This window comes from Colobus angolensis, unplaced genomic scaffold, assembly GCF_000951035.1.
Source record: "Colobus angolensis palliatus isolate OR3802 unplaced genomic scaffold, Cang.pa_1.0 Scaffold479, whole genome shotgun sequence".
Classification (NCBI taxonomy): domain Eukaryota; kingdom Metazoa; phylum Chordata; class Mammalia; order Primates; family Cercopithecidae; genus Colobus; species Colobus angolensis.
Window position 1 is genome coordinate 197,617 of NW_012118254.1, and position 12,913 is coordinate 210,529.

Below are 12,913 nucleotides of genomic sequence, written 5' to 3' on the forward strand. Positions count from 1 at the left end.
ATCTTCTACACTCTCCCATTGCCTTCTGCGCCCTGACCCCGCTGCCCTTCTATGGGAGCTGAAAAGCAAGCTGCTCAGAAGGAAATGGCTTTTGTTATTTAACCTGAATAAGTGTCACCATGTGCCTTCTCTGGAAATCTACTCATGGCTGAAGAGGGGGACCAGGGTTACCCTAGTGTCGTTTGTTTGTTTTGTTAGGGGCCTAGAGCAGAAGCAAAGGCAACCCTCATGTACACCACTGCTTTTGTCCCCACTTCATTTCCAAACCCTGATTTTAACCCTATTCCCATAAAATGTAGCTGATAAATGATAAATATTCAGGCCCTTGACTGGCATTGCAAGCTACAAACAAGCTGGTCTCAAGCAGGCTTTCCAGTCTTGTGACCCACCACTTCCTTATACAATCCTCACTTTCCTGGTGGCCAAAATACCCACCATGCCCTAAACACTCCTGGCTTTCTGGCCTCCTTGTTCCTCCCACCTCTGCCTATTAAGCAATTTTGTGAAGTAGGAACCAAGCTCAAACCTGAAGTGCCGGATAGAGTGGCATGCCTACCAGCCTCATCTGTGTGCTTCAGTTTCCTTCTCTCTTGAATGTGCCTGATGGTGTAGCCTACTTACCTTGTCAAATGGTTATGATGAGGTTGAATGCTATGAAAAACCCTTAGTAAAATGTGAAACACCATCCAAATGCTGTTTCATATTGGTAAAGTAAAATGACCCATCCTTTAGGGCTCAGCTCAATGGCACCTCCCCGGTGAAGTCTCCCCTGTTTCCCTGGAGAGAGTGAGCACTCTCTCTTTGTGCAGTGCTGTAGCACTTGGTGGTTCTTGATGGTATGCATCACTTTTTGCCCAGCACGAGAGTTATTTGTGTCCAAGTCTGCCTATTCCGTCTTCAAGGCTGGGAGTTTATGTGGAGGGCAGAGAAGTGTTTAGGCATCTTTGTTTCCCACTAGGCCCAGCCCCACACAGTCTCAAAAAGCATTTATTGAACTGGGGAGGCAAAAAGCAAAAAGTCAATTCTTTGACCTGGAAGCTCATCTTAGTCCATATGTCTCCTCTGGGAACTGTGAGAGGAGGGAAAATGACAGAGAGTGGGTTGGGGAGGGTAGGATGGCTGTAGAGGGAAGTGATGGGAAGGTTTCGAATGACTTAAATTGACTTTTTTTTTGTTTTGTTTTCATTCAATTCTGACCACGTGTTTCCCATGAATCCTTAGGGAGAAGAAAATCAGAAAAGTTAGTCCTTTGCCTCTCCCTGGCTCGCCCTGGAGTACCACATGGGTGAGCCAAAGAGCAGGACATAGCCTGAGGAACTTGCCTGGTGGGCCTCACGCTCTGTAGCAACTCAGAGGCAGAGAGAAGCTCCTGGGAGGCCCCATATGTGACAGCTTCTAAGGAAGCTGCTTGTGGTGCATCCATGAAACAGGGTGGAACAACTGCTGATCTTGAACAACATAGCTACTTGGAGGCCACATTAGACTCAGATCCTGCTCAATATGTGGGTTTTCCCCACCCTGCTCTTCTTTAACATTATTGAGGTAAAATTGGCATTCACTAACTGGCACATATTTGAAGTATATAGGTTGATGAGTTTGATCATATGTATGCACCTGTGAAACCATTACTACAATCAAGATAATGAATATTTCCATCACCCCTAAAAGTTTCCCCTTATTGGTCACCTTTAAACTTTCTTCATAGCCTAAGTAAGGGAAAGAACATGGTTTATTGTTGACTGGTTATTCTTATGTTAGAAAACTATCAGGAGCAGTGGTCTTGGGGACCTGAGTCCAACTTAACCCTCTGTGGGCCTCAGCTTTTCCATCAGTAAAATGGGATGGTTGGACAAAAAAAAATCGCTAAGATTTCCTGTCAGTCTGAGTGACAGGACCTTTCTATGATACAACCTTTCTAAACAGCAATTTTTAAAAAACATAAGAGAGTGTAATCTATCTTCTTTGTTTTCTCATGCCCCCGAGTTACATTCTGGCAGGATCATGGCTGATGGTCAGAGTGAAATCGGGTTCTGAGGGTTCTGGGTGGATTATTAACCACATTTTAAAGATGAGAAAACAGGCTAAGAAAGAAGAGAAGGTCTGCTCAAAATTACACAGCCAACACATAATTGAGCTGGGATGCAAATCCAATAGTGACTCCTAATCTAATGCTCTTTGCACTGCCCCACACTCCATTCCCAAGAATACAGGCTTACTTCTACCCTTGTTGTCGTCATGACTAAGGGTCCCTGTATCCAAGAGATAGTTCTACTTTCCTCCTGGTTTAATCTGGGGACCATAGTTCACCTCCTCAGGCCTCTGGTAGGTAAGGAGGCAAGAGAGGAGGCTCCCCTGCCCTCCTAAATCAGATCGAATCAGGCCATAGAACAGGAGTCTTAAGTTTTCTTAGACCGGAGGTTTCCAAAAGCAGATGCTCTCTGGGCATGTAATTCATTGTATTCAGCCTCCTGGTACCAGGTACGGACAAATGTTCAGTAACCCCCAGTGGTGGGAACACAAGGTTAGCAGGACAGGGTAGAAATCTTGGGATTAGGAGGGACCTCTACCTGGCACTTTGCCTCGTGGTTGCCCTGGGGTACAATCCCCCAAGGGGACCTGTTATGGGCTGGGGTCGGGGCAGTGCTGGGCTGAGTTGAGTTGCACGGTCATTATGGTGTGAGCACGTGCCCCAACAGCTGCATTTTTTTTTTTTTAGACGGAGTCTTGCTCTGTTGCCCAGGCTGGAGTGCAGTGGCACAATCTTGGCTCACTGCAAGCTCTGCCTCCCGGGTTCACGCCGTTCTCCTGCCTCAGCCTCCCGAGTAGCTGGGACTACAGGCACCCGCCACCATGCCTGGCTAATTTTTTGTATTTTTAGTAGAGACGGGGTTTCACCGTGTTAGCCAAGATGGTCTTGATCTCCTGACCTCGTGATTCGCCCACCTCAGCCTACCAAAGTGCCGTGATTACAGGCGTGAGCCACAACAGCTGCATCTTTTATAACTCCCTGGAGGAAGGGAAGAGGGCCAGTTACTTCCCCTGTCCTTTTGTTGAGACCCCCTATCTGCCTACTGTGCCTCAGGGTAAGGTAGGAAAGAGTGCCCTCCATGGGGAATTTGTGGTGGTAGCAGGGTTCTGAGCAGACCCAAGGTGTTTACTTCCTACCCAGGGTAGGTGCTCAGTAAATATCTGTTGACTGACTGAATGAACTCTAACTCCATGTCAGGCACTGTAGGGGGTACAACGATGAATTGGCTTCCATCCCTGACTGTAGCAGAGAAAGAGGGATAAGACAAGCACATAAATAACTGTTACACACGACAGAATGTGATAAATGCCTTGGGAGATGAACAACCAATTGCGCGAAGAGCTTGGGAGGAGGGACGCTTGCATCTGGCAGTGGTGGGGGGAAGGGACTCTAGAGAAAACTTCCTGCTTGAGGTGACATTCGAGCTGATTTTGAATAGGGACGGGGTTTCTACAGTGGCTCAGGAATGCTTGTGTAGTGGGGGTGGGGAGTCAAGGCAGGCTGCATTCCAGGCCCCAGCAGCAGACTTAGGGCCAGAAGTCTCCCTTAGCATATCCCCCCCCCCCCCCGAGAGCACAGAGAACTGCAAATCAGTGATAGTCCTAGAGCCTCGCTATAACTGCTTGTTTTCAACCGCCGTCCCACCATGCCTTGATTTGAGACCCCCCACAAGTGGCCAAATGGACTTAGCTGGGCTGCTTACTGGCTCATGGGCTAGCCAGCCCAAACCAGAAGTGAGAGCCAGTCCTGGTGGCCTTGCAGACATTTCCTCATTAAAGCCTTTCTTCCCAGCTCAGCTCTTATCTGGGAACAATAAAGGTCCTCAACTCTGGGAGAAGGCCACGTAGGGAACAATAGTTTCTGACTCACTTCATCCATCATTCATGTGGCTCAGAGAGACCATTGCTGGGCAGCAATGGGGACGAGTTGGGGGAGGGGGAGGGCACATTATTTTGCATGAGATTGTTCATTGGGCTGCCCCAAAACTACACAGTGGGGAATTGGGTAGCAACATTGCTGGGTGTGCTATACATAGGCATGAGCCTGGGCATATAATCCAACCCTTTCTCTGCTTTCTGCCTCTCTGTTTCCTAATTTCTGTCCAGAGGCAGTTGGTTGCTGTTAACTGGTAAACTGAAGGGTTTCACTGGACATGGGACAAGATATTGGATTCATTTCAGCAGATACTTTCAAATATATTATCTCATTGAATCTTCAAAACAATATTATAAGTTGGAATTATTATTTTCACTTTACAGATGAGGAAACTGAGGCCCAGAGAAGTTAAGCGACTGCCAAGGATGCAGATAGGAAGGTGAAATTGGAGATCAGGACTCCTAACTGCAAGTGACCTCAGCTGTACAGTCTGAAGGCTGGCAATTACCAATTAGTTACAAACGAATCCAGGGACTGAACAAAGGAGAAAAAAGGGGAAATGCGAGAGTTAGGCAGCTACCAGTTAGGCAAGCTATTCTCCTTGTGCCACCATGAAGAATAAGTTGATCAAGGGTGGAAAAGAAAACTCAGGGCTTCAATTCCAGTATGGAGGAGTCTAGAAGTCTCCAGAGGACAGGAAAGAGGATGGAAATGGAGCCCCCACTCATCTGGCTCTTGCCTGCCCAGGGTGCTACAGTGATGCAGCCACAGCCTGTGGGTTCTGTTCACCTCTTTAAGGTTAATGTCAGCAAAAGGCAGCCCCCAGAGAGGGACCACTTACCCTGAACAAACTTAACGTATGAATATTTGTTAATGTATACAAGAGTAAGAGTCTTACTAGCATATTTCTGAAACAGATTTATACCAAAAATGTAGTCTGGTTTTAATTAAAATATTTTAACAACTTTTTAAGAAAGATGTCATTTATATACCACAAAGCTCACCTATTTAAAGTGTACAATTTAATGGGTTTTATTATATTTAAAGAATTGTGCAATCATCACTACAATCAATTTTAGAAGATTTTCAGCTTCAAACCCCCAAATCAACATTGTACCCTCAACCTGTGACCCACCAATCCCTCAGCCTCTCTTACTCCTCCACTCCCCAGTACTAGGCAACGTCTAATCCACTTTTTGTCTCTGGAGATTTACCTATTCTGGACATTTCATATAAATGATATTATATGTCTTCTTTCTAAAATAGCTTCTTTTACTTAACATATGGTGTTTTGAGATTTATCCATGTTGTAAGATGTATCAATATATCATTCTCTTTTTTTTGTGGAAAGATATTCAATTATATGGATATACCACATATTGTTTACCCGTTCATCAGTTGATAGACCTTTACATTGACAAGTATTTTTGCGAAGCCTATGAGTGGAATTTCTGGGTCATATGCTAACTCTATGTTTAACCTTTTGACGAACTGCCAGACTGTTTTCCAGAATGGCTATACCATCTCTCCACATCCTCATCAATACTTGGTCTGCAACTTTGTCTTGCTTGTAACCATCCCAGTGGGTGTGAAGTGGTATCTCATTATACTTTTAATTTGCATTTCCTTAATGATTCATGATGTTAAACATCTTTTGATATGTTAGTTGGCACTTTGTATATTTTCTTTGGAGAAATATCTGTTCAAATCCTTTGCCCATTTGTAATTGGGTGATTTGTCTTTTTATTGTTGAGTTAGAATTGTTCTTGATATAATCTGGATACTAGACCCTTATCAGGTATCTGATGTACAAATATTTTCTCCCATTCTGAGCTGTCCTTTCACTCTCTTGATATTATCTACTAATGCTCAAAAATTTTTAATTTTTATGAGGTCAAATTTATATCTACTATGTATTTCTTTTGTTGCTTATGCTTTTTACTTCTTTTGTTGCTTATGCTTTTGGTATTACATCTAAGAAAGCATTGCCAAATCCAATATCATGATGATTGACTGCTATATTTTCTTCTAAGAAATGTATTGATTTAGTTCTTACGTTTTGGTCTTTGATCCATTTCTCTTTTATTAGGGTAGGAATCCAACTTTATCGTTTTGCATGTGGCTATCCAGTTGTCCCAGCACCATTTGTTGAAGAGACTGTTCTTTTCCCATTGAATGGTGTTGACACTCTTGTAGAAAATCAATTTTCTGTAGATGCATGGGTTTATTTCTTGACTGTCCAGTTTATTCCGTTATATGCCTTTCTTTATGACAGTACCATATGGTTTTGATTACTGTAGCTTTGTAATATAACCGGAAATCTGGAAGTATGTGTCTTCCAACTGTGCTCTTCTTTTCTAAGAGTAATTTGTCTATCTGGGGTCTGTTGGAAGACTATGTGAATTTTAGAATTGGCTCTTCCATTTATGCAAAAAGGGATATTGGGATTTTAATGGGAATTGCATTAAATTTATAGATTGTTTTCGGTAGTATTGACATCGTAACAATACTAAGTCTTCCAGTCCATGAACTTAGACTATATTTCCATTTATTTATTTAGGCTTCTTTAGTTTATTTCAGCAGTGTTTTGTGATTTTCAGTGTATGAATCTTGTACCTCCTTGGTTAAACTTATTCATAAGTGTTTTATTCTTTTTGATGCTATTGTAAGTGGAATTGTTTTCTTAATGTCATTTTTGATTGTTTATTGATAATGTATAGAAGTACAACTGATTTAAACATATTGATCTTGTACCCTGCAACTTTGCTGAATTTGTTTATTAGCTCAATAGTTTTTCTAGGATTTTGTATATATGAGATCATGTCATATGTGAATAGAGATACTTTTACTATGTCTTCGTTAACTATGTGAATGAATTTTTCCTTCCTTCTGTTCTTCTTTCCTTTCTTCTGTACTTTCTTCCTCCCTTCCCCCCCTTCCTCTCTCCCTTCCTTTCTTCCTTCCTTGTTTTTAATTTATTTTATTTTTGCCTGAATGCTCTGTCTAGACATTCCAATACAGTGTTGAATAGAAGTGTCAAGAGAGGGCATCCTTGTTTTGTTCCTGATCTAAGAAGGAAAGCTTTCAGTCTTTTACCATTGAGTATGATGTTAGCTTTGGGTAGGTTTTTAATATATGCCTCTTATCATGTTTTTTGTTTGATTTTTGTTTTTGAGACATAGGCTCACTCTGTTGCCCAGGCTGGAGTGCAGTGCCACAATGATCTCAGCTCACTACAACCTCCGCCTCCTGAGTTCAAGTGATTCTTGTGCCTTAGCCTCCCGAGTAGCTGAGGTTACAGGCATGCACCACCACATCCAACTAATTTTTGTATTTTCAGTAGAGACAAGATTTTGCCACGTTGGCCAGGCTGGTCTCAAACTCCTGGCCTTAAGTGATCTGCCTGCTTCAGCCTCCCAAAATGCTAGGATGACAGGCATGAGCCAGCGCGCCTGGCCTTTTATCCTGTTTTGAAAATTCCCTTCTTTTCCTCATTTGTTGAGTGTTTTATTACGAAAAGTGTGAATTTTGGTTTTTGTTTGTTTGTTTTGCTTCATTTTCAAATGATCATGTGGTCTTTTTTCTTTATTTTATTAATATGATGTATTTCAGTGATTGATTTTCATATGTTAAACCACCCTTACATTCCTGGGATAAATCCTAATTGGCCATGGCATATATTCTTTTAATATGCTGCTATTGTATTCAGCCTGCTAATTTTTTCTTGAGAATTTTTACATTTATATAAGGGGTATTGATCTGTAGTTTCTTTTCTTGTGATATCTTTGGCTTTGATATCAGGACAATGCTGCCCTCAGGGAATAAGTTCAGAAATGTTCCCTCCTCTTCGATATTCTGAACAGTTTGAGAATAATTGGTATTAATTCTTCTTTAGATATTTTATAGAATTCACCAGTGTAACCATCTGATCTTGGACTTTTCTTTATTGGGAGATTGTTTTTATTACTGATTCAATGTCTTTATTTGTTATAGGTCTATTCAGATTTTCTGTTTCTTGAGTTCATTTTGATAGTGTTTTTATTTCTGGGAACCTGATTCTCTTATAATTTTTTAAAAATTTCTGTAAGGTTGGTAGCAGTGTCCCCACTTTCATCTCTTTCCCTTTTTTTTTTTTTTTTTTTTTGACACCAGTCTAGGGTACATGTGCATAGCGTGCATGCAGTGACACCATGATAGCTCACTGCAGACTTGAACTCTTGGGCTTAGACAGTCTTTTTGCCTCAGTCTTCTGAGTAGCTGGGACTATAGACATGTGCCACTATGCCTGGCTAATTTTTTTTAATTTATTTTTTTTGTACAGACCAAGTCTTGCTATGTTGCTGAGGCTGGTCTGTAACTCCTCGCCTCAAGTGATCCTCCTGCCTCAGCCTCCCAAAGCATTGGGATTATGGGCATGAGTCACCATGCCCATCCTCTACTTCCATTTCTGGTTTTAGTAACTTGTGTCTTCTCTTTTTTTTTCTTGGTCAGTCTAGCTAGAGATTTGTCAATTTTGTTAATCTTGTCAAATAACCAACTGTCATGTCATTGATTTCCTCCATTTTTTTCTATTCTCTACTTCATTTACCTCTACTCTTTGTTACTTCCTTCCTTCTGCTAGTTTTGGGTTTAATTTCCTCTTATTTTTCTGGCGTCTTGAGGTGTAAAGCTGACCTTCTCCCTGGTTCTGTCCATTATTGAAAGTGGTAAATTAATCTGTTTATGGTAAGCCCTAGAGCAACAGTTAATACATAAATAATATAGTAAGATATTTACTTTTATTATTCAAAATAATTGTAAAAATCAAAATGCTATAATGGAAAATATTCACTTAATGCAAAAGAAAGCATAAAGGAGGATTAGAGAATAAAAAGATATGAGACATATAAAAACAAAAAATAAAATGGTAAAAGTAAACTCAATTATATCAATAGTAATAATACTATTAAATGTAAATGAATTAAACAATCCAATCAAGAAGCAGAGATTGTCACACAGGATCCAAAAAACAGTGTAACAGTATAACTACATGCTGTCTCTAGGAGACACTCTTTAAATTCAAAGATACAAATAGATTGAAAGTAAAAGGATGGAAAAAGATATGTCATGCAAACAGCAACCTCAAGAAAGGTGGAATGGACCAGGTGCAGTGGCTCACACTTGCAATTCCAGCACTTTGGGAGGCCAAGGTGGGAGGATCACTTGAAACCAGGAGTTTGAGACCAACCTGGGCAACATGGGGAGACCCCAGCTCTACAAAAAAAAAAAAAATTAGCCAGGCATGGTTGCATACTCCTATAGTCCAAGCTATTTGGGAGGCTGAAGTAGGAGGATCACTTGAGCCCAGAAGATTGAGGCTGCAGTGAGCCATGATCGTGCCACTGCACTCTAGCCTGAGCAACAGAGTGAGACCTTGTCTCTATAAAGAAAGAGAAAGGTTGAGTGGCTATATATATATTTATTATTATTATTATTATTATACTTTAAGTTCTGGGGTACATGTGCAGAATGTGCAGTTTTGTTACATAGGTATACATGTGCCATGGTGGTTTGCTGCACCCATCCACCCGTCACCTACTTTAGGTATTTTTCCTAATGTTATCCCTCCCCTAGCCCCTGATCCCCGACAGGCCCTGGTGTGTGATGTTCCCCTCCCTGTGTCCATGTGTTCTCCTTGTTCAACTTCCACTTATGAGTGAGAACATGTGGTGTTTGGTTTTCTGATCTTGTGATAACTTGCTGAGAATGATGGTTTCCAGCTTCATCCATGTCCCTGCAAAGGACATGAACTCATTCTTTTTTGTGCCTGCATAGTATTCCATGGTGTATATGTGCCGCATTTTCTTAAGACCCAAAATCCTGGGTTTTGACAGGGCTCTCTTTGACTAAACACATCCAGCTGTTAAGCCCCACTAATTGCTGGCTGATTGTTCTATTGTTTTCAAAAATCCTGGCCAGGCGCGGTGGCTCAAGCCTGTAATCCCAGCACTTTGGGAGGCCGAGATGGGCGGATCACGAGGTCAGGAGATCGAGACCATCCTGGCTAACACGGTAAAACCCCGTCTCTACTAAAAAATACAAAAATCTAGCCGGGCGAGGTGGCGGGTGCCTGTAGTCCCAGCTACTCGGGAGGCTGAGGCAGGAGAATGGCGTGAACCCGGGAGGTGGAGCTTGCAGTGAGTGAGATCCAGCCACTGCACTCCAGCCCGGGCGACACAGTGAGACTCTGTCACAAAAAAAAAAAAAAAAAAAATCCTTAAGGGCATAAATTGCTGGGGGTGGGGGTAGGGGTGGTGAAACTGGTCCAATCAAATTCTGGCACCTTTGAAGCATAGTTCCCTAGATCAGTATTTGAGATTTGTTCTGATACCAGGAGGGCTCTTGTCAGCTGTCTCTTCCCTGTTTCTGTCCAGTAAACTAGCCAGTTTACAGTTAAGCCTGTATCTCCAATGAATCTATTATTCTCCTACCAATTGCCTTTTGCCACAGTCTCCACTTTGGGTATATGCACTGTAATGGGGTTTCTGGGTCGAATGGTATTTCCAGTTCTAGATCCTTGAGGAATCGCCACACTGTCTTCCACAATGGTTGAACTGGAGTGGCTATATTACTGTAAGACAAAATATACTTTAAAACAAAACTGTTACTAGAAATAAGGAGAGACATTTTATAATAATAAAAAGATCAGTACATGAGGAAGATATAACACCTGTAAACATAGATGCAACTTATAACAAAGCGACAAAATACACAAAGCAAAAACTAACAAAAATGAAGGGAGAATAGACCATTTAACTTAACAGAATCAGCTTCAGACTTATGCTAACTTAATTCTAGTGATATGTAGAAATGTTACTCCTACGTACAGTGGATCCTTATTATTCATAGATTCCTGTATTTGTCCATGCTTGCATTGCTATAAAGAACTACCAGAGACTGGGCAATTTATAAAGAGAAGAGGTTTAATTGACTCACAGTTCTGCAGGCTGTACAGGAAGCATGGCTCAGGAAGCCTCAGGAAACTTACAGTCATGGCAGAAGGCAAAGAGGAAGGAGGTATGTCTTACATGGCTGGAGAAGGAGGGAGAGAGGGAAGGGGGAGATGTTACACACTTTTAAACAACCAGATCTTGTGAGAACTCACTATTATGAGAACAACAAGGGGGAAGTCTGCCCCCATGATCTAGTCACCTCCCACCAGGACTCTCCTTCAATACTGGGGATTACAGTTTGACATGAGATTTGGGCAGGGACACAAATCCAAACCATATCAATTCTATATTTGCAAATTGGCCTGCTTGCTGAAATTGATTTGTAACCCTAAAATCAATACATTTCTGGTTCTCTTCATTTGTTTCTATGGATTCAAGTATTCATCTTGAGTTTTCTCCTTTGCCTAATGTAGCCTTGCCTCTACTTACTTCTTCTGTGGTCTTACTTAAATATATTACATGTCTTTATGTTATAGGCCCAACAATACATTATATACATATTATTTTATATATTTGCTTTTTAAATCAGTTAAGATAAGAAAGGAGAGGAAATGGCATATAAACTGTTTTATATGATTACATTACAAATTTGTTATATTTATAATTACATTTATAAAATTTTATTATTATTTATATTTATAAGTTATTATATTTACCAGTTTTTATTAATCGAACTGTGTCCTCTAAAAAGATATGTTGGAGTCATAATCTCCAGTAACTCAGAATGTGACTGACCTTACTTGAGATGAGGTCATCGCAGATACAATTAGTTAAGATTAATTGGATTACAATTAATTGGATTAATACTAGATTACGGTGGGCCCATAATCCAACATGACAGGTGTCCTTATAAGAAGAGGAAAATTTGGGTACATATACAAAGAGGGAAGACATTAGCTTATGGCAGCATTACTCCAATCTCTGCCTGCTGTAAGCTAATGAATGCCTGAAGCTACCAGAAGCTGGAAGAGGCAAGGAAGGACTTTCCCCTAGAGGATTCAGAGGGAGCATGGCCCTGCCAGAACTTTGATTTCAGATTTCTAGCTTACAGAAGTGTGAGACAATACATTTTTTATTTTATTTTAAGCTACCTAGTCTGTGGTACTTTGCCCTGATAAACAAATGTGTATGTTCCTTCTGTTTTTTCATTTCAGTTATTATACTTTTCAACTTCATAATTTCCATTTTTTCTTTTCAATAATTCCTATTTATTGATCTTCTCTGTTTGATGTGACATGGCCATCATATCTTTTTTTACTTGTTTATTCATAATTTCACTTAGTTCTTTGAACATATTTATAATTGCTGCTTTGAAGTCTTTGCCTATTAAATCCAATATCTGGTCATTGTCACAGGTAGTTTTTGTTGCCTGGTTTTTTCCCCCAGTGTATGGGTTATTCTTTCCTGTTTCTTCACATATCTCACTCTTTTTGTTGGAAACTGGACATTTTAGATAACATATTGTAGCAACCCTGAGTATTGGTCTCCCTACCCCAGCTCAGGGTTTATGTTATTTGCTTGTTTATTTTTTTAGTCACTGACTGCATAATTTTAGCGATCTATTCTCCCCACACCCCTGCACTGTGATGCCTGTGATGTTATTCCTCAGGGAGCACAGCCCTAGGATGCCGGCAGAAATCCTGGGTTTTGACATGGCTCTCTTTGACTGAACACACCCAGCTGTTAAGCCCCACTAATTGCTGGCTGATTGTTCTATTTTCAAAAATCCTTAAGGGCATAAATTGCTTGCGGCAGGGGGCGAGGGGAGGTGAAACTGGTCCAGTCAAATTCTGGCACCTTTGAAGCATAGTTCCCTAGATCAGTATTTGAGATTTGTTCTGATACCAGGAGGGCTCTTCTCAGCTGTCTCTTCCCTGTTTCAGTCCAGTAAACTAGCCAGCTTACAGTTAAGCCTGTATCTCCAATGAATCTATTATTCTCCTACCAATTGCGTTTTGCCACAGTCTTCACTGTTTTTGAGAACGCACTTAGGCTGGAACATCTCCAAACTCTTATA

The 12,913-nt window shown here is 41.0% G+C and overlaps 1 protein-coding gene across 1 annotated transcript in view; it reads left to right on the plus strand.

Moving 5' to 3' along the window:
- Positions 1–12,913, plus strand: part of NHSL2 (NHS-like 2) — a 235,370-nt gene that overhangs the window by 43,502 nt on the left and 178,955 nt on the right. The window lies entirely within an intron of this gene.